This window comes from Gavia stellata, chromosome 3, assembly GCF_030936135.1.
Source record: "Gavia stellata isolate bGavSte3 chromosome 3, bGavSte3.hap2, whole genome shotgun sequence".
NCBI lineage: Eukaryota > Metazoa > Chordata > Aves > Gaviiformes > Gaviidae > Gavia > Gavia stellata.
Genome location: NC_082596.1, coordinates 81,049,807 through 81,072,560, shown reverse-complemented (window position 1 = coordinate 81,072,560; position 22,754 = coordinate 81,049,807).

The window sequence follows — 22,754 nt, the reverse complement described above, 5'->3', positions numbered from 1 at the left end:
GCAAATCCATTAGGTACTGAAATAAAAATGTTTTCTCATGATACTGTCATGGTGTCTCTATGGAGACAGTCAGCAGCAGCTTTGTCTTCTTCATACATTTTGGAAGACTGAGAAAGGAAAGATTTCATTAGACAATATGCATAAACATGGATTTTGATACCTTTTTGTCATATTATACTATATCATAAAACAAAGCATCTTATGCTTTTGAATCAAATGCTTAAAAATATAGCATAACCAATTAACTGAAAAGAGAGGTCAGATCAGAAAAACGCCTCTGCTACGTAGTTTCAGACTTTTGACTGAAAGAACTGGAAGATAATAGAAAGATAATAAAAGCCAGAACTTTACTTGTATGATAGAGATGATGGGCAAAATTCTCTAAACACAGTATTAATTTAAAGACACTGTGCACACAGGAATTAAGTTATAGGAGACGTAAAGGGGTTTGTAATGGCAATATGTGATTTGTACATTTATGAATGTTCAGAGAAAAAAATTAAATTGAAAGGCCATAATTTGTTTTCCTGAAGGGCAAGAGGCTGAGAACAAAGACTTTGTTCAAATCAGTAAATGGGGAAATGGAAACAATCACTTCTTAATGGTTAATTGCAAACACTTCTATTGTACATTTGTTCCTAACACTATCACATGCTCCTATGTTAAGCATAAGCTAACTTCACAGTGATCAAATTTTCTTTAAGTGTAACACTCTTTCATTCATAGCTTTTTTATATAGAAGAGAAAAACATGGAAGAAGTTCTCTGTTTAGTTCCACTCTGTCATTTTCTTGATAGTATTTGCTGGCGTTTGCTAGTTTTTCAGTACCAGAACTTCATGAAGATGGATTAATTTCTACAATCTCTTTTTGAAAGGGTCTCAGCTTTTTCTCATATAAGCATAATGTAAAATGACTATATGAGAATTCACACTAAGAAATTTAGAAAGCTGGTTTCAGCTCTCTACACTGACATCTGAATCTGGGACTTCAAGATGGGTCTTCTAGCTGGACTACCACAGCTTGCAAGTGGATTACTCATTAACTGTTAGGCTGTTGGATTTTATGAGGTGGAACATTCTCTCTTTATTGTATTAAATGGATTTTTTTCCATAAATCTAAAGTGATTTTTAATTTTCCTGTAAAAGTGATGTGGGAAAAATATTGTGAAAGAATACATTTCTCTCCACTGTTGAGTACTCAAAACAAAAAGAAACAACAGACTGTTCAATAACATGGTGGAGTACTTCACTGTAGGAGTAAGTCCAAGTTGATAACAGGTACTTACTGACTGAAAACGAGGAAGGATCTAACTGGAGAAATGATCAGCTAATTAAACAGAACCGAATATAAGTACTAATTAACCTGATTGATATCTTGAAACTTATCCTTTAAATCGTGTCGGATGTCTGATTTTTCTGTGATACAACTCTTCAGGTGGGGAAAACAAAACCATCTTCACACTAGAAAAAAACTCAAACAAACTGGAAAAGTTATGAGAAGATCAGAGCTTTTTAACAAAGGTTCAACTTTGAAGTTAACCACATAACTTTGGGAGTAGAGAGATTACCTTGCTATTCAACTTTTAACTCTATTAATGTCATTGACAATTGTCAAGATGTAACATTTGCTTTTTTGCCCTTACTGTCAGATTAGAGTGGTAACAGACCTCTTCATTAAGTGCTTTCTCAGCTTACAGATTCAGTCACCACAGTAGAAAAATGATTGAAATTAAAACCACCAGTGTAAGACACATGATGTCCATGGACTTTGTAGAATGAGGTACCCAGAGTACAGAACAGGAGGTTGCCTAAATGTAGTCAAAAAATCTCAGGACCATTTTCTTGACAATAAAACATAATGAAGGGTTTGTTAAGACTGTCATGAAACTGAGCATTCATGTGTATGCATGTATAGACACATATGCACAGACACACACGTTACATATTCAGACTAAAAGACTTGCTAAAATTTCGTTCATTGAAGAAATATTCTCACCGTTATTGATAATGTATTTATAAAAATAAACATGTAATAGAATAGAAGCATGGGAAAACAATGTACCCAGCTGTGTATAGGAAAGGACAGACTGAACTCATCGTGTCTGGGATCCATTAAGGTGGCCAGTCTGACTACGTACCTACCTGAACAGTTCAGGTTTTCTTCCCATGCTATAGTAATGTCCCTTGATATGACAGTGACTTCTGTTGAGGCAGAGGTTGCTGATATATATCAGCTCTAGGTTGTGGAAGGAAAAAAGCCATTTTGTTGTTCTAGGTCCTGTGAAGATTTCTGTGGGTTTCAAGGCTGTGTGGGTGGATCAGCCCTATCACACATCCAGTGAGGTAATGTGTCATTTATAGAATGGATTCTGTCTGCCATCTTGCTATGGAAGCGCTATCTTAGGCACATTTCGTTGATAAAAAAAGTTCACTTGACAGAGAACACACTTCCATAAACTATAGACAGCTAATCTAACAGTTCACTGCTGCTAAAGGAGGTGTTTCAGTTAGTCTTTCTCTATCAACAGTCCTGCATTCTTACTGTACTTTGTGCTAGCTTCTTCATATCTCAGACGCTTTCATGGCTACTTTAATAGACTGTTATGTAGGGGAAAAAATTTGGACTGTTTTCTGTTGAGATAATGTTAAAGCAGCTTACAGAAGGACCAGGAATATGCAGAATAATCGTTCAAGGTGAGGGGGAGGAGGGACAACTGTGAGGAAGATTTCTTCATTTTGACAGCTGTGAGCTATTAGGCAACCTCAACTTCCCATTAAAAAAGCAATCTTAGTTATGCTACTGTATTAGCAGTGTGAGTTGGACTGTATTAGCCGTGTGACTTGGGTATAATGTCCCACTCATTCCAGTATGCTTGAAAGCTTAGAGTACTGTTCTATAGCTGAAGAAATACTTGGCTTTGAGATGAAAGACCCAAAGATGCTGCAGAAAAATAACTTGGTATCTATGAGAAAGATCATAGGTGAAAATGGACTGCCCTTCAAACCTTTTGTCAACTAGTACAGATAATAAAGCAAAATGGAAGTCAGTTAATAAAAAAAGGATGGTGTTAACAAGAGATGTGAACCAGGTTAGGAGCAGAATATTGTAAGCTTAAAAACTAGCTATTTCAGGAAATGGACACTATTATGAATCTGGAAAGAGATAATACAACATGAAAAAAGACAGAATAACTGAGTAGAAAGAAAGCAAAACAACATCTGCAAAAAAAGCCCAGAATATACTGCCTGGAGTCACAGTCCTGGTTACTATAAACTGAGTTACTCCTTACTGAGAAGAAAGCATTGCATAAATACCAAGTGAACCAAAAAGGAATAGACATATAGCAGCCCCATTTTCTGTATCTGTAAAAGGAAAGAGAGGGAAAGCAACAGCAAAAACTTTTTGATGCTCACAGTGCCTCAGTTAGTGGGAGCTAAATGTAGAAAACTATAAAAAGGAGCAGTGAGACAGTGAGAGCTACTGGGAAAACTGAACAAGCAAGACCAAGTGTGCCACTGTCCACTGCTTATACAAGAAGATCTGGTACCTGTGTAAATATCTGGACTGGTATGAATGAGACCCTTTTATGTGGATGGGGCCTAAAGAAATCATTGCATGAGTCAAAGATTTCACTTATGCATTGAGGAAACTCATTTAAGTTTGAACTGTAGTTAACTGCTACCCAGAGCAGAAGGTTGTTTTGCTATCATAATTGTAAAAGTTTCTTTACTGTGAAAATGGCTGCCATACCACTATATTTAGTCCTGTATTCATGTGAGAGCTATACTAGTCTTTTATCCTGATTTTTTTTCCTAAATTTTTCAGTATTTGTCTACTATATTTGTTTTACGTGAATCATAGGGGCATAGAATATCTCGAGTTGGAAGGGAGCCATAAGGATCATCAAGTCCAACTTCATGCTCCTCGCAGGACTACCTAAAACTAAACCATATGACTAAGAGCATCATCCAGATGCTCCTTGAACTCTGACAGGCTTGGTGCCATGACCACTTCCCTAGGGAACCTGTTACAGTGACCAACCACCCTCTCAATGAAGAACTTTTCTCTAATGTCCAGTCTGAACTTCCCCTGACACAGCTTCATACTATTTCCTCGTGTCCTATCGCTGGTCACCAGAGAGAGGATATCAGCACTTCCCCTTCTGCTGCCCCCCTTCAGGAAGTTGTAGACTGCGATGAGGTCACCCCTCAGCCTTCTCTTTTCCAAGCTGAACAAACCAAGTGACCTCAGATGCTCCTCATAAGTCTTGCCCTTGAGGCCTTTCACCATCTTGGTCGCCCTCCTCTGGACACACTCTAATAATTTGATGTCCTTCTTATATTGAGGCACCCAAAACTGCATACAATACTCAAGGTGGGGCCACACCAGTGCAGTGTAGAGTGGGACACTCACCTCCCTTGACTGTCTAGCTATGCTGTGCTTGATGCACCCCAGGACATGGTTGGCCCTTTTGGCTGCCAGGGCACGCTGTTGACTCATATTCAACTTGCCATGAACCCAAACCCCCAATCTCTTCCCACAGGGCTGCTCTGCAGCCTCTCATTCCCCAGTTGGTATGTATAACCAGGATTACCCCATCCCAGGTGCAGAATCTGGCACTTGTTCTTGTTAAATTTCATACAGTTGGTGATTGTCCAGCTCTCTAGTCTATCCGGATGTCTCTGTAAGGTCTCTCCACCCTTGAGGGAGTCAACAGCTCCTACTAATATAGTAACAGGTTAACAGTTGGACTTGATGATCTTAAAGGTCTTTTCCAACCTAAATGATTCTATGATTCTATGAAAGATGGTAGTGGATATTTAAGTTCGCAAGGGGATGGAATGTAAGCAGAGAAAAATTTTAAAGTGCTGGATTAAAGTATCACCATGATTATCAAAAGTCAAATTCTGCCACATTTACTCATTTTGATAGTTCTTTACTTTATGAGTTGCCTCATTAGAATAATTTAATATTCATGCATAGTAGTTCACTAGCTGCTATGAATAAGCATAATGAAATCTAATCCTGGGGGAATGAGTGGCATAAACTGGTACTATCCATAGAATGTTAACAACATCTGGGTTAACAAAAAATGATTCATGTCTGTGTAGTATTCACTTAGGAGAGGCATTTATTATTTTAATAAGACAATAAAACTAATTAAACTAGACTTGCTCCTTAAATTTACCTATAAGCGTATTGTCTTATTTAATAATTTGCTGCTCTCTGGACTATTTTTTCTTCCTCTCCCCTTTATCCAGGTCACAATTAGGAAACATCTCCAATTATTTTCCAAGCCCAAGTGACATGCATCTAGCAGAGGTCAAACCAGGAGAAAGTGCATTCACTCACAAATCATAGAACAGAAAAAAAATGTTGTTAACTATTATGACATGCACAGTGGTAGTGATTCCTTCTGTCATAATTTTTCCTTCTGGTTTAAAATAGTAAGATTGATATTTTAAACTCATAATATATAAAAAGAGATTATAGTATCCAGGAAAGCTGCAAATGAAAATACTCCATTTTCACTAACCAGAAAAAATTAGAGTGGAATTTTTGAAGTGTCCTCTTAGAACTAACGGAAAAGAGATGCCTGACTTTATTCCAGTGTGACTACATGTTCTTTTCAGGGACAGTATCTATGCTGTAGTGCTTTTCATAACTTTCTGGTAGGTCCAGGAGAAGCTTTGTCCATGAACAGTTGCCACAGAAAATAAATGTGTTTTGTAAGCACAGCATTTTTTCTCAGATTTCTCAGATTGATGTGACCATTCATTTATCACTCTTTTCCCACTGTGGCACACTTCCTGTGAGCTTCAGAATTCAAACAGGCAGCCCGGAGTGCATATCAGAATTGTGAGGGAAAATGACCTTCTTCTGGTACACTTCCTGGGCTATACAGCTCAAATAAGGGTCCATTGTATCTCTCTTTTGATATAGTAGGCAATGTGTTGGGGATCTAAAATGCACAGTAAGATGTTCCAGTTGGTTAATTGGCTATGTCACTGGCTTTGCTGTTACCAGTTAGTTTCCTCACTTTGCCTTGAGCCAGGATGAAGTAAAATGCAATGAAATATTTGTTCATAAAATCCTAAGTAGTCTTCACACTTACTGGTGTTTACAACAGACACAGCTAAAGGCGAAAACATTGTTTCACTTCTTTAAACGTATAAATATGCCTTTTCTAGAGTAAGGATCATCCCCATATATGAACAACTAGTAGACAACTAGTAGACAACTAGTCTCACTGAAGGTTAAACTCCGCTGTTCTTGGTAATTCACCAGGACGTTTCAGTGCAAAATATGGTCTTACATTCTATAACCTGGGCATTACAAACGTACAGAATACTCCTCAACAGGACAGATGTATGTACCTATTTTCTAGTGTTCGACTGACACAAGACACAATACTCATTAGTTGGTTTCAGACACTGATACCCAACTTTTTTCTCATCCACATCCCAGTACAAGTAAACTTCCTCTCTCCCCCGGATACTTGATTTGATTAATAATTTACTGTTAGGTATTTACTGTTGGTTAAGCTTAAATTACTTCAATTATCTTATTTCAAATATATAACGAAGAAAGGATCTAACAATTTCTAGTGAAAACATATAAAGTTAACTATACCAGTTGAAACCATAAAACTGTAGTGGTTAGAGTTAAATTCTTCAATAACGTGGAAAATAGGCAACGCTTTGGCTTTGGCTTACATGGGCTGCAGTTCCACGAGATAAAATTTGTCCATATTTCACTAAACTTTGTTGGTCTTTTAAGCATGCCTGTTGAAGAGCAATTTCCAAAGTCTTGCTGTTGCTGCTCAAGTTAGTTCGTTTTCTGTGGTGTCTCCCAGTCACAGACTTACTGTGAATCTCAGCGAGATTGATTCTGAGAAAGAGAGGTAGTTGGCTTCCGATCCCTGAATTTATTTTTCCTCCTTCTCCCTTTCCAAGCCAACTGTCCTGTTAGCAGAATTCTCTCTCAGCAGGCAGCTGCCAGTGCTGTTGCCCAAGTTTTCTGCTGGTGTGTGCTCTCATTGAGATACTGCCAACAAACTTAATGATGCTTCCTGTTTGGATATCTTGGCCTTTTCAATGCCACTGTGCAGCAACTGCCTTATGGCAGATTTTTATTTTTTTTCCCCAGAGAGACTGTAATATTCCAGACTTATGTACAGCAAATGGCAGAAGCTCTGCATGAGTTTCCTGTTGTTCACTCTTTTTTTACTCCATACGGTTTGTAGTCTTTTTTTGTTGATTCTGGGTTTCATGCACTGCTTCTGTCTGCCACTTCATCATCAAACATATGGACTTGCATATTTCTCATGTCTCTTTTAAAGAAACAGCACTTCCTTCTTCTGAAGTCATAAATTGAGAAACTAACAAGGAAGCAGTAGTAAAGTTTTCAGCAGGAATAAAATTAGAACCAAGCGGCCATACTGTATTCTGTGATATATCTGAGATGACTAACATGCTGAAGAGCTTTTGAACGTTGCTCTCGTCCTGTGCTAAGCTTACCCTATTTCTCCAGCTTACTGACAACATATGAAGTCAAATCTCAGTCCTTTGTTCCTCACAGCCAGTCCCTGCAGGGACTGAGATTTCATTTCAGTGGGCCATCACCTGACAGAGAAGTGCCAGAGTCAAAATTTCTGATCCTAAGAAGAGTAAGCGATGTATGTTGCTTCCAAGATCTCCTGTACTGCTGCTGCTAAGCCTGGCTCTTGGGAATGGACTGGATCTGTCTGACTGCTAAAAAGTGCAGTTCTACCTGGCTGGTGTCCTAACTATCCAGTATCTTGCACAGGAGGACGTGAAATACTCCAAAATCTTTATTGATTTAGTGCAACTGATTCTGCATCTCCCCTTAAAATTATTTAAGTAAGCAGTAGGCATCCAAAAATGCAGGTACAAGATAGAGTGATATTTTCTAAATAATGTGTTACTCTCACTCTGACTGCATTATTTTTCTACTTCTTGGATTTTAATGCAGTACATATTTCATTATTATAAACATCAGTATGTGGAGACTATGATTAACCTTCAAAAAACCTCTACAGCCAGCTTGTTTAGCTGTGATGTGTTCAGTTCTTGATGACCGAGTCCCAAAACAACTAGATGTATTTGAATGTGAAAGAAGGAAAATTGTTCTTTTTCATGTAATGGTGCCTAAGAATGACTCAGCAAGCTTAAACTGTCTGTTGTGCAAACACATGGACTTGAATGGCATCTTACTTTTCTTTGAATTTTTTAGAAGTGCTATCAAACTCTTGCATTTGTTCATGATTATAGGCTGCGAGAGTATAATCTTTACAATAAATATTAGTATAAAAGACCTTAAATATATCAGTATATATATTTACAATAGGCTGGGCTGCCAAAAAAGATACATAATTGAGCTAGCAGTTTCTGAATTGTATGTGCAAAATAGAGTGACACAAAAGGAAGTTCTTACGTGAATGGATATGAACCTGCTCTAAGTCTGCTTGTGCAAATAATGAATGTGCAGTTCTGAGCTTACTTTGCAAAATCACACCCTCATAATCAATATGTAACCATGTAAGAGGAAGCCATGATTTCTAGGAATTGAAAAGTAGGTAGGATAACAGAAGAAATCTTTGATCACACATGCCCAGCAACATATTACAGAAATAAACCTATTATGTCAAAGATCAGAAATATGTAATGTAGTGACTGAAAATGGAAATTATATAGCAGTTACTAATGTAGCATTGTAACAACTTTTTCAGGATGTTTTGAAGTGGGGAGATAGTGAATCTTAACATTTCAGTAACGGGGTTTTTTAGTTTATATACAGGCATTTTTTTAAAAATATAAAATAACAAATAAAATCAAGTGTCAGGTTTATAAACCTTGTTAGTTTGTTCACAACCTACTATATGTCACAAAAATGAACAGGTTTTTTTTAAAGTGGAAGAATTCATGTATATATAAACAATTAATTTGACAGGAAATTTACTTGAATTCATATGGTGATCATGGGTTGATTTTGCATGGTGGGCCCACATTTTGACTGTCCATTTATAACTACAGCATTTTTGATTAGCTGTTAGTGTTCAATGAGATCAGTTTTCTCCACATTTTTTAATTTAACCAATCTGCTGAGATAAATTTTCACTGTGAAAGTCAGTTATTTTTGAGGTAACCCAGCAATTTCAGCTACAAGAGCTGGTTAGGATGTTCTTTGAACATTGGTCAGACAAGGTTACCTGAAAGTTTTTGGAGAAAGACATTAACCCTGATGATCCTAAGTCAACTTCAGGTAGAAACACTTAGAACAGTATTTGGGTGTGTACATAGCAGAGGCTAAAATCTTTATCTTAGATAAAAAAGAGTGGGAATCTGAATTAGGAAGAGCTTTGTTCACTGAAGTATTGCCTAATCTTGATGATAGCAACATTATCTTTCTAATGTTCCTTCAGTGTTCTCTCATACTTTCTCAGTTTATGCCCAAGTATTTTCTCAAGTTCCTGGTATACTAGTTTTCTCAGTTGCATTTACTTTACCTAATAAAGATTGTACTCTTTTTTTCCTAACAAATGGAAAATACTTTTCATGCATGCCTGTTGTTATATTTCTTATAAATATGCATTGCCATTTTCTAGTAGCTATACTCATAGAACTTGCTCTATAATTTAAAGAAAAAAAAAATCCAACAAAACTTAACTTAAGGTAAGTTTTTTTTTTTCATTTGAGAAGTTTGCAGTGTCTAAATTTTGAAAAATAGAAATTCACAGTTTTGGTTCTGTTCAAAGATACAATTTCTATTGAGACTTGAAATGTTCAACTTCAAGTGGCTTGACCTTTTGTAAAGTCTGAGTTCAAACTAGATTCTTTGCCCCATGAAGTCAAAAGTGAATTTTTTTCTGAAACTTAATTGTATTTTATAGAACCTACTATAAACCAAGTAATGTGATGATAATACAAATACAATTGCTTATGCATTGTACTCTTAGTGTTTTATGTTTAGAAATATGAAAGGATATGCTATCTTTTTCAGGAAAGGTTTGTCTGTTTTTCTTATAACAGGAAATAAAATTAGAATATTGAACCACTGATTCAAGTTTTCCCATACAGACTTAAATGTGTTCAATTTACAGCTCTGACTAGAGTTACTCAAATGTTCATGAAATGTTGGTGAAAATGATTCTAAGTATTTTCTGGATGTTATTATGACAGTTTTTTACAGGACACTAGTATATTAGCATCATTTAAAATAATTCCTGATGCAGTTCTTCATCTGGATAATTGCTAAATCATCCCTTTCTCTCAATAAATAAGGCATTAGATTCAACTTTATTCATTCCTTAGACTGGGCCCCAGGATATTTACTGTACTTAGCACATTAAAGTCCCTGTTTTAGGAAGTCTGACCGAATGTTCCATAGCAACCTCACAGTCATTCTGAAACACAAGTATAATGAATTAAGAGACCTTCAAGGAGAATTCTAAAATCTCATATCTAGCTTACCCAAAGGTCCCCAATCTGTAATGTTTGCCTGCACAAATCTAACTTTTTCAGATACTCCAGAAAAGCCTTTTGGCAACTGTCTTACTGAATAGTTCTCAAGAATTAACTTGAAAGAGAGAGTGTCACCTGTTATCCCCTGAGAGTTCTTTCAATCCTGACCATATGGCACTGTCAAAATCACTTCTGTTAGCTCCAGAGGATGTCAAAACAGACATTACAGAGTCACTGCCAGTGACATTTCTTTAAGTACTTGCTACTGTGTAGCTAATCACAGGCCTTTCTGTTTGTTTTTCTGAGTCCTGATGATGTAACCCACTGTAGACACACAAGAGAACACAGTTTAACCGGAATGGTCATGAATTAATTAGCAGTTTGATGAGTTTTGCAACTTCAACATATTTGTTTGAAGGTATTTCTTTTCGTTATCTTAAACGTCTCAATTTTTATAAATGTCCAACATCATACTGTAGATAGGGTCTCTGAGAGCAATGAATTTTGGATTCTCAGTGTTAGAACTTCAGCCTGAGCATTCCAACATTTGATATGGAGAGGAGATGTGGACTTGGTAAGGGCCTGATTCCAAAAGCTATATATGAAATTTAACTTCTTTCTCTTCCTAGTAGTTATCTTTGATCAGAGCTCTATAGCAGTAGAACAGAAACTTAGGCACTGTTCCACCTATCATCCAGTATCAGGCTGTAGCACTTTCTTTTTTTTCCCCCTGTGCTTCTATCAAAGGAATTCAGCAAATCCTTTATGATGAAATAACTATGAAGTGTTGTGAGATAGATGTATAATACACCTTACAGCAAGGCAAATGTGCATGTTTGTTTTGAAAGAGATGGCATTTGGGACAAGAAAGAAGTTTAATCTTAATTTTACAAATAAGACACTAACTGCAGGTATTCCCCCTACCTTCTGTTTTCTTTTTCTCATGGAAGAATTGGTTTTGAACAGCAACAGTGCAGAGTACCACTCTTGTGTCACATGAAGGGTACACCTCAAGAAACAAAACAAGCAAAATTAAAAATATACTTCTCCAATACTAACTAAATAAAGAAGTTTTAAAAGGGATATCTAGATTAAGATCAATATTTAGACAGTTACAAATGTATAGCATAATGTCAACATCAGAAATCTGTAGTTTACTTCATCTCCTTTGGATTTGCAATTTTGCAAAGAAATTCTAAGTTTCTTCATTGAAGAATGTTGGAAAAGTTTATGTTCTTTTTCCTAACAACAAGCTAACATTAGACTTCAAGTAATATCCTGGCAAGAAGCTGCTATGTCAATCCATACTGTATGTGAGAGGTGAAGATGGGACTCAATAGGGAAAAATTAGTAATCGATGACAAGTCAAATACTTAACAAAAATCAACTAATTCCTGATGACATAAATTTATTTCCTGCCACCTCATCTCTGGATTCATCCTAGATCATTTTCATTCACCTCTAACAGAGCTATCACGCTCAGGAATAAAAAGAAAATTGCATAAATTACGTGTCTAGTGAAATATGGAGGCTATAGGATCAGTCATATAGGGACAGTTAGCTTTGAAATATGCGTTCAGTTGAATACCATCTGTTTTGAATACTTTAACTTTGCTAAGTAAATTTATGAAGTCTTTTTGGTAAAATCACTTGTGTGTGCACAAAATATTCATGGAAATCAAAGTTTGGCATTAACATTAAATTACAATGATTGGTAACTCCAATCATTATAAGAAGGACTCACAGTAGGAAATGAGCAATTTTCCATACACTGCATGAAAAATAATGACTTAAAATAGAGCTCTTAAATGACAAGGCTGTTTTTGTAGTTACTGGGAAAACAAAACTGAAGTTACAAATTCAGACAATGAAGCTAGTTTAATTAATAATAGTAAGATTTTTATTCTTTTGTAAATGAGGTCACATGAGTAGAAGCCACTTTTAGAAATTGTGACATGCTATTCTGAAGGGCATGGGATCCACAGTCAGTTCTTGCTCAGCTACTGTGGTCTTTTACTGATGCTAAAGATTATGATGACTGACGTAAATAAAGATGGTTTTTATTGGTTATGAAAAGTCCATGACATGAAATATGAATCATGAAAAACACTATTTTGAAATTAAATTCAAGCCCTAGTACCTACAAGTGTTAAATATTCTTTGTTTTCACATTTAAACTCTATTATAAACCATGCGCTTTAATCTCTTTGAAAGTGAATTTAAGATTAAGTTTCTTTCATAGAATCACAGCATCATTTAGGTTGGAAAAGACCTTTAAGATCATCAAGCCCAACCATTAACCTAACGCTGCTAGGTCCACCACTAAACAATGTCCCTAAATCCCTCATCCACACATCTTTTAAAAACCTCCAGGGATGGTGACTCCACCACCTCCCTGGGCAGCTGTTCCAATGTCTGACAACCCTTTCACTGAACAAGTTTTTCCTAACATCCAATCTAAACCTCCCCGGCGCAACTTGAGGCCATTTCCTCTTGTCCTGTCGCTAGTCACTTGGGAGAAGAGACCAACACCCACCTCTCTGCAACCTCCTTTCAGGCAGTTGTAGAGAGTGATAAGGTCTCCCCTCAGCCTCCTCTTCTCCAGGATAAACAAGCCCAGTTCCCTCAGCCGCTCCTCATAAGGCTTGTGCTCCAGACCCCTCACCAGCTTTGTCACCCTTCTCTGGACGCGCTCCAGCACCTCAATGTCCTTCTTGTAGGGAGGGGCCCAAAACTGAACACAGTATTCGAGGTGCGGCCTCACCGGTGCCGAGTACAGGGGCACAATCACTTCCCTGCTTCTGCTGGCCACACTGTTTCTGATACAGGCCAGGATGCCGTTGGTCTTCTTGGCCACCTGGGCACACTGCTGGCTCATATTCAGCCGGCTGTTGACCAACACCCCCAGGTCCTTTTCTGCGGGGCAGCTTTCCAGCCACTCTCCCCAAGCCTGTAGCATTGCCTGGGGTTATTGTGACCCAAATGCAGGACCCGGCACTTTGCCTTGTTGAACCTCATCCAATTGGCCTCAGCCCATCGATCCAGCCTGTCCAGATCCCTCTGCAGAGACTCCCGACCCTCAAGCAGATCAACAATCCCGCCCAACTTGGTGCCATCTGCAAACTTACTGATGGTGTACTTGATCCCCTCATCCAGATCATTGATAAAGATATTAAACAAGACTGTCCCCAAAACTGAGCTCTGGGGAACACTGCTTGTGATCGGCCGTCAACTGGATTTAACTCCATTCACCACAACCCTTTGGGCCCAGCCATCCAGCCAGTTTTTTACCCAGTGAAGAGTGCACCCGTCCAAGCCATGAGCCGTCCATTTCTCCAGGAGAATGCTGTGGGAAACAGTGTCAAAGGCTTTACTAAAGTCTAGGTAGACTATATCCACAGCCTTTCCCTCATCCACTAAGTGGGTCACTTTGTCATAGAAGGAGATCAGGTTAGTCAGGCAGGAACATGGCTTTCATAGAGCCATGTTGACTGGGCCTGTTCGCCTGGTTGTCCTGTATGAACTGTGTGATGGCACTCAGGATGATCTGTTCCATAATATTCCCTGTCAGAGGCTGACAGGCCTGTAGTTCCCTTTTTGTTGCCTTTTTCGCCAGTTCCCAAGTTAAGTTCTAGTTGGGCTTTGGCCCTTCTAATTTTCTCCCTGCATAACCTCATGACATCCTTGTAGTTCTCCTGAGTTGCCTGCCCTTCCTTCCAGAGGTCATAAACTCTTGTCTTTTTCCTGAGTTCCACCCAAAGCTCTCTCTTCAGCCAGGTCGGTCTTCTTCCCCACTGGCTCGTCTACCGGCACATGGGGATGACCTGCTCCTGTGCCTTTAAAATTTCCTTCTTGAAGAGTGTCCAGCCTTCCTGGACTCCTTTGCCCTTCAGGACTGCCTCCCGAGGGACTCTGTCCACCAGGCTCCTAAACAGGCCAAAGTCAGCCCTCCAGAAGTCCAAGGTAGCAGTTCTGCTGATCCCCCTTCTTACTTCTCTGACAATTGAAAATTCCATCATTTCATGATCACTGTGCCCAAGACAGCCCCCTGCCATCGCATCCCCCACAAGTCCTTCTCTGTTCACAAACAACAGGTCCAGTGGGGCACCTTCCCTAGTTGGCTCACTCACCAGCTGTGTCAGGAAGTTATCTTCCACACACCCCAGGAACTTCCGAAACTCTTTCCTCTCTGATGTATTGTATTTCCAGCAGACATCTGGTAAGTTGAAGTGCCCCTTGAGAACAAGGGCTAGCAATCATGAGACTTCTCCCAGCTGCTTATAGAATATTTCATCTGTCTCCTCATCCTAGTTGGGTGGTCTGTAACAGACTCCCACCATGACATCTGCCTTGTTGGCCTTCCCCCTGATTCTTACCCACAGACATGCAACCCTATTTTCACCATTGTTAACCTCCAGACAATCAAAACTCTCCTTGATATACAGGACTACCCCACCGCCTCTCCTTCCTTGCCTGTCCCTTCTGAAGAATTTGTAGCCATCCATTACAGCATTCCAGTTGTGTGAGTCGTCCCACCATGTTTCTGTGATGGCCCCTATATCATAGTTCTCGTGCTGGACAATGGCTTCCAGCTCCTCCTGTTTGTTGCCCATGCTCCGTGCATTCGTATAGATGCACTTTAGCTGGGCTATTGATCCTGCCACCTTTTTCGGGGGAGAAGCCCCAAGTCCTATGTGACTAATCTCAGGCACTTCGCTGGTTTCTAGCACATCAACAATCCCTACGTCTTTGCTGCCACATGGGTCCCCATCCCCTACCTCCTCTGAGACAGTAGTCCAAAGATCCTTGCCAGCACACCGCCCCTCAAACACTGGCCTACTGCCCCCAGGCTTATCATCAGTGAGCCTGATTTTATCTTTTTTCCCCCTTCAAATCTAGTTTAAAACTCTTCCAATAAGCCTTGCTAACTTCTGCGCCACGATCTTTCTCCCCCTCAGAGATAGGCGTTCCCCACCTGTCGCCAGCAGGCCTGGTGCCATATAGAGCGTCCCATGATCAAAGAATCCAAAATTCTGCTGGTGACACCAGTCTCAGAGCCGAGTATTGATCATCTGGCTCTTCCTGTTTCTTCCCTCGTCGTTCTCTGACAATGGAAGGATGGAGAAGAACACCACTTGTGCTCCCAATCCCCCGACGAGTCGTCCCAAGGTCCTGAAGTCTCTCTTGATCACCCTTGGGCTTCTTGTTGCAACTTCATCGCTGTCTCAAGAATCAATAATGGATAATAATCTCAGGGCCGTACCAGGGTAGGAAGTTTTCTTCTTGCTCAGACTAATACATTTTTTTGTATAGTACATACTTCATATAGTATATGAAGACCAAAATTAACTTGTGTAGTCATAACTTCCCACTCTTGGAGTATATCACACATCCAATATCAGAAAGTCTATTGTATTTTTTTTCTACAGTTTGTCTACTTTCAAGACAACAGAACATGGTTATAGACTGACAGTTAATGATTTTTTATGAAAATGTGATGTCTATATTCTTTACTGCCTCGAAAATCATTGAGTAGATAATAAAATTTGAAGCTCTTACACCACAACACATAGTCAAAGTGCCCTTTCTTGTGGATTCTCCAATTTTATATCTACCTTTCTTCTTAATTTTCCAGTTTCCTGTTTAGCTTTTTTTTCTTAATGTGTTTGGGAATAGAATGAGATAGATAGAATGGGATTTTGCTGTGGTATTAGAAGAAAAACTTCTTTCTATTTTCCTTAAGTCAGCAAAGCCAAGTGTGACTGTGCTCATGCTTAACAAGAATAAGTTTGGATAAAATTGAACTGTCTCAAAATAATTCCTTTTTTTTTTTTTCTTTTCTTTTTCCATGGTAAGGTTTAACTATGACTCACAATTAGAAGGCAGTGAGCAAATGGGAAGTGGACACATAAAGATGCTCTCACATCTCAGCAGAAACTTGCTGATGTGGCATGCTTTGTATCTTCTAGCTACTGAATTTTTATGTGTCTTTATACTTGTGCATCATCTTATTTCTAAAGCATGCTGTCAATTTTGTCACATGAAATGAAAATGAGGCTAGCATCCATATTGTTTAGTCCCATACAAAACAGTCTGTCATATTTAGCCTCATGCTAAAGGATGCTGAGGAACTGCAGAAAATACATTTTGAATGTTAAATCATTGAAGAAGGAATCTGTCTTTCAGAGTATGTGCATGCTATATTTCGGAAGCCTCAGGGTAGAGATACAGCAAATAGAAAAAAGCACTAAGAACATGAGGGCCTTCTATCCTAAATATATATATATAGTCTTAATATCTGTTTTTATATTAATTTATTACTTGTTTGCAGCAGAGTGGCTTGCTGCAAGGCTGTAAGCTCCTCAGAGTTCAGATTTTATTTCCTATGGCTTGTATATTTTAACATCCATAATACTGGAAATTAATAAAAAGTTATATGACTAGTAGCAATTACTCTGGCACCCTGGTTAGATAGCTTTTCAGCAGTACTTAATTCTTTAGGAAATATCTTGTAGACCACTCCAGAAATGTTGATGATTATGCTGATCTCTTCAAAACTACTCTGACTCAAAGTGTTTATCTGGTTTTCTCTGAAAATGAACAAGCAATCCTTTTCAAACTGTATCTGTTTTAAACCAGACTGCCTAGCACTGCAACTTTTATGAAGACAGCACACCTTTGATTTTCCACTGCTTGCAACACAGATGTCCTATGAGACCAAGACTGAAAAGTGTCTTGCAACCAACAAATCTTTCCCTTTTTGATGAAATAAGTAGTGACATTCACCAGTGATCATCGGATCATTGTATTATAAATGACTATTCAGCTTTTTCTTAGTGGTGCAAAAATTGCAATTGAGAAGGACTGTTTTGATATGGGCATCTGTAGGTATCTGTCCTGGTAATGGCTGTAAATTTCTTTTAAAACTTTCCTTCAAAGAACACAATAAAGTCCTTGATAGACATTTTGTCCCTAGAAATTTTGCTTTCAAGATTTGATTCCACAAATTCAATGTCTGTATTCCTACAAATGTTCTAAATATGAGAGATACTTATTTTTCAAAGCTTAGTAACCCTGAGTTTGGTTACTTTATGTTCTAGGTCCAAGATGAAAAGCTGGACTTAGTTTACTGTCTGTTCCTTTACCATTAGGGTAAAAGGTCATCTTGTGCTTCGGTGTTTAAGTCTGAGTGGTTCATCTGTAGTGTCCTATGCAAAGTTTTGTTTCCTTATCTGCTTTTACTTACTGGGAAGTTGCCAGCTTAAATTTACAAATAAATTGTAGATTCAACCTTTGTGTCAGAAAATGCTCTGCAAGAGCCTAAGCTGTTTTCATCTACATTTATTCTAACTGAATCTTTGAGTTTTCTAGATTTTTTGCTGTTTGTAATGTAATGGATAATTCCACTGCTTTTTGGAATAAAGCAAATTTTCCCCATTTCTTCTGATAATGATTCTCTTTAAACATATTGCTGATTTCACAAAAAGGTCTTTCTCTAGAATGTGCTTTAAAGCACTTTCCAAGGGCATGGTATACCTTTACTCTTTTTAATTCTGCAGCATTTGATATCTATTGCAAAACAATGCCACTCATTCTTTTATGAAAGTAGAGTTGGACAGCAGTGTTTGCCATCAATTTGTAGAGGTCTCCAAAGTTGTTATGCACGTCTTGTGAACTTTTGTTTCATTGTTTCCAAGTTAGCCAAAAATGTTGTACTTTTCTGACATTTGAAATGGAAGCAAAATGGGAACTATGCCCTTTGTTTCCTTAAGTTGTCAGAGATGGCCTCAAAGATGTAACATTTAATCTTCCAAAATATTCTGCACTTTTTTAAAATTTTTTATTAGAAATGTCACATTGTAATATGTTGGTCCAGGCATAAAAGGACACTTCTGAGAAACTAGAGTCAATTTGCATTATAATGAAATCTCAGCAGTTTCTCTTTAGTGTTCAACTTGAAGGTTGAGAGAAACATTTCTTATTCTTCACACCTTTGTTTTCCTTACTTAATTCTGATTTGCATCTAAATACAAATAAAACAGAGACATGAAAAATTCAGAAATCTTCATTTCTTATGTTCTCAAAAAACACTGTTTCATTTTTCAATATAAAAAAATATCCTATTATAGATATTCATGATTTTGAACGTGTTTCACTTTTTTACAAAAAGACAGATATAGTACTTTACTTCATTTTATATCTGGGTAGGCAATGTCAGTCCGACCACCTTTCCTTGCATGATTATTGATTTTGTTAGAAAATTCCAGTGGGACCTGAGGCAATATTTTCCTCTCAAAAAACTATGTTAGCTCCTTCCCACACTGTTCTCTTTATGTGGCCACTGATTTTATTTTCCAATGTATTTTCTATCAAGTGCCAATACCAGGATTAACAGCCTACAACTTGCTGGATTTCTTCTGGTCTTTAAAAAGAAGAAAGGCATTATGTTATTCACCTTCCCATCCTCTGTTATCGAGGCACTATTAGAGCAGAGATTGTATGTGGAAATAGTTGAACTGAAAATTGTGGAGAAAAACCTGGCCTTTCTACCTTTTTCCTTCACTGGATGAGCCCGCTATCAAGAGACATGATGCTGTGATGGTACTAACTGGGGCAGAACAGGGTAATATTTCACCTTGATGCCAATATAGAAATGTGCTGAAGGTGACTGGAAGGTACAAAGACCTAAGAGCAACAGAAGCCGAGCGCTAATGGGATGAAGAAAGGAACTGATCAGTGACATCTCCTCAGCGATTCTGACCACTGCTCACAGGTTGTTGGAGCTGTAGGAGCTTTTCAGATAAAAATGGTTTAATTGCTATTCTGCATCATATACAGACAGATTGCGGAAATAAATGGAGAGCAAGAAAACTGAGGGTTCTTTAGCAGTTATATCAATCCGGGTGTTTGTTACTGCAGTTCAATGTTATCTTTTCCGCCATCGTAATATTCTTGGGGATCAAGGCTGACACTCAGTGCTGCACTTATTTCTTCTTGCTCTATGTTTCTTAGAATATTTTTTTTTTTCAGTTTTCGTCGATTCTTCACGAAATGATGTTGTTTTCTTACAGGTATTTAATCTACTATATTAATTAACCGTTGCTAAAGGAAACATTTGTTTCATTGTTTGGGGTCTACCATGGACATCTTGGAGTTCGAGTTTTTAGTGAATATTGCTGTTCTGCAGAAGGAATTAAATTTTTGTATTCAAAAGGCTCTGTCTTACCATCTTTCACAAAGCTATTTCAAAACAGAACTACTGAGAAAAATTTTATTTAAAGGTGTTTTGAACTGTGCTAAATTGAAGAGCACCCAGGGATTCTTTGTGAAAGGTACTATAGGATTCTATTGTAGTGTTGCTATAACACTGGACTTCTCAATATCTTTTGCAAGTCCCCTCTAAGTATGAAATTATGATTGCTCTAATGCTAATTTCACCCTTCTTTTTTTTAGCAATGCTCAGACATTTCAGCTTGCGTTTGAGTGGAGACTTCAAGCTGCTATGTTCACTTACGTAATAAAGGCAGGTAAATTCTGCATTTTTGTGACCAATGAAGTATATCTGTAGAAGTGCCAAAACAAGTTTTATTTTAACAGAGACAGAAGAGACTACCATGCGTCAAAAGCTCTAAGTTTTAATTACGTTTTTACTTCAAAACTGTGTGAAATAAAGTGTGTATTTACTGTCTTGAAGCAGTTTTATCAGGTAAAAATGCTTCCATCATCTGTTCCTAAAAATAATGCCGTCTGCTTAATGTGTCCATCTGCTGTAGAAAACATCACAAGTTTAATATTTATGTGTAATTTAGATGTGTGTCTATCCACTTCCTTTGCAGAAAAACACAGCAGAATCCTTTGCCTTTCAATCATGGCTTCACTTTGGGGGATAAATTTACTTCTTGCAGCTTTTCAATGGCCATGTGATATTTTTATTCTTTTTTTATCTCGCACAAATGATTCCAAAATACAATCATAAAGGACTGTCACTGCTTAAGTATATATATTTTTTTATATATACACATTCAAATATATATATATTTAATTATACATTGCGGAAAAGAAGGAAAGTCTATAATGCTGGTTTAATTTGAAGGATTTATTAGTGATCTGATTATAAAATCTGGGATATTGCAGACTTTGATAGGAAGGTTTTTCCCTCCCATCTTGATAATGATTAAGGATAGGGACGAGATTTAACAGCGATGGAACAAAGCATTGACCTATTTGTTTCAAGGTAAGTGAATAAGATCTATTTCAGTTGAGCTCATAATTTTTTCATCCTTGAGCTGTTTTGTAACTATGTGCATTATACCTACAACAAAACTCAGTTTTCTAAGTTTTGAAAAAGAATTGTGTTGCTTTCTGAGAAAGAAGCTGTTGTGACTTTCAAGTGGTATCTAGCTGGGACATATCACTTAGTATCCATCTGTGTAATGTCACTTCTCACAGTATGTTTTCACTGACATTCTGGTATGTCATGCCAAAGTAATTATAATGTTGCAGCTAAAAGCTGAAGCTAATACAATACAAGGTATCTATCCATTGCCTACAGGTGTTAATGTCTGCAGAATGCTAGACATCTGGAGCATTGCTTTACCTTGTGATTTTACTGATCTTCCATTAATAGTACAAATTAAACCAGCATATTTAAATGATAGACATTATGGCAAAAATAGCATCTAGAGATTCATCTGAAGACTCGTTAACAAAGGAAGGGCCATTGTTTCAGTGGCGTGAAGGCTTGCAAGATCGGAAATTACTGTGTCCAATCTGTGATAATCAGCCATAAGAGTGTCAATATATGAACTTTACAAATAAGGTATCTTCAGAAATAAATCCCAATTTATTAATCTGACAGGGTATGGAAGCCTTGCCTTAGCAGAAGCAAAAGCTTAATTTCTTGTTAATTGCACAATAGGGAACAAAAAGTGAGTGGAAAACTTTGAAGTCTTTTTCACTGTCCAATATAGACTTAAAATATTTCTGTTATTTTCAGCACCTGAAATTCTCTTGTAAATTCTCTTGTAAACTCTTCTTGTAAATTCTCATACCAAACATATAGTTTCACTATTTATACCAACCTGTGTTTAGAATTTACCTTAAACAATTTCTTTCAAATCTCCATTACCTATGGTTCCTTTGCCCTCTGCCTTTCGTGTTCTCTTTTGCATGCCCTTCATCCAGCAGGTTCAGCAGCCAGCCCTATTACCCTGCTGCTGCTTTTACTTGCAGGGACTCAGCTGCAGTGCTTTGTGGAAGCCTCTTCTTTCACCTGTGATTGTCAGCAGGAAATGCTGCTGAAAGGGATTGTGAAACCTCACTTGTTTTGCATATATAACCTAAAGAGTGATTCCTACTGCTAAGGAAGAAGGTGTTCATTGCTTTGATTTCAACAAAATGTTCTTCTCTGAGGTCTGCTGCATAGTCTGAATTATTGCACTGTATACAAGGCTAAACGGAAGAGCTGGAGGGTGTGATGTTTGGTTGTGGTTTTGGGGGTGGTGGGGATTTTTTTTTTGAAAGAAAGGAATTTTCTTTGTTTTCCAGTTTCAGTTTGTGTAAGCATCCAAATTAATGGATAACTGCCATCACACAAGAGCTTCTAGATCTAAATTCTCATCAATGACTACAGGTGCTTTGAGTTGTATTTTGGGGTCTTGATTTATTGTACAAAATGATGGAAAATACTTCAGCAACAGAATAATTATTTGTTCATAAGGCTTAATTTAAATGGCATAGTGCACAGATCTTATTCTTATCTCTGTGTCTCTCCTGCAGACAAAAAGAGTTGTAACTTGGCAATCTGACAAACAACATATTGAGAGTTGTATAGATGACTAATCTAGAAGGCAGCAGCTGGGCTTACTCAATCAGCACTGGCATCTCTGAACGTATTCCTCACAATTTTCTTTCATCTGACAGAATTTCAGTCCTTTTCCTGTTGTGATTTCCTGTTAAGATTATTATTGTGAAATATTTGTACAGTGCTTCTACATCTTGATCTTAGTGCAAGAAAGTCTTGTTCCTTGTACTTCATCACCTGCAACTTTGAGTTGTGGTTTCTTGTGATCAAATGTAGGCACTTAGAACTTGTGTGTTCTGTTCAGTACCTAAATGGCCTCTTTTTACTCTGAGTGATGTATAAAATGATGTTCACCTGCAAATATGGAATTCTTTCTTTGTTCTACTATTAAGCAATGTAGAGTAACATAAAACTTTCACGAAATACCATTTGGAACCATTATTTGCTTTGGAATCTTACTTTTTTT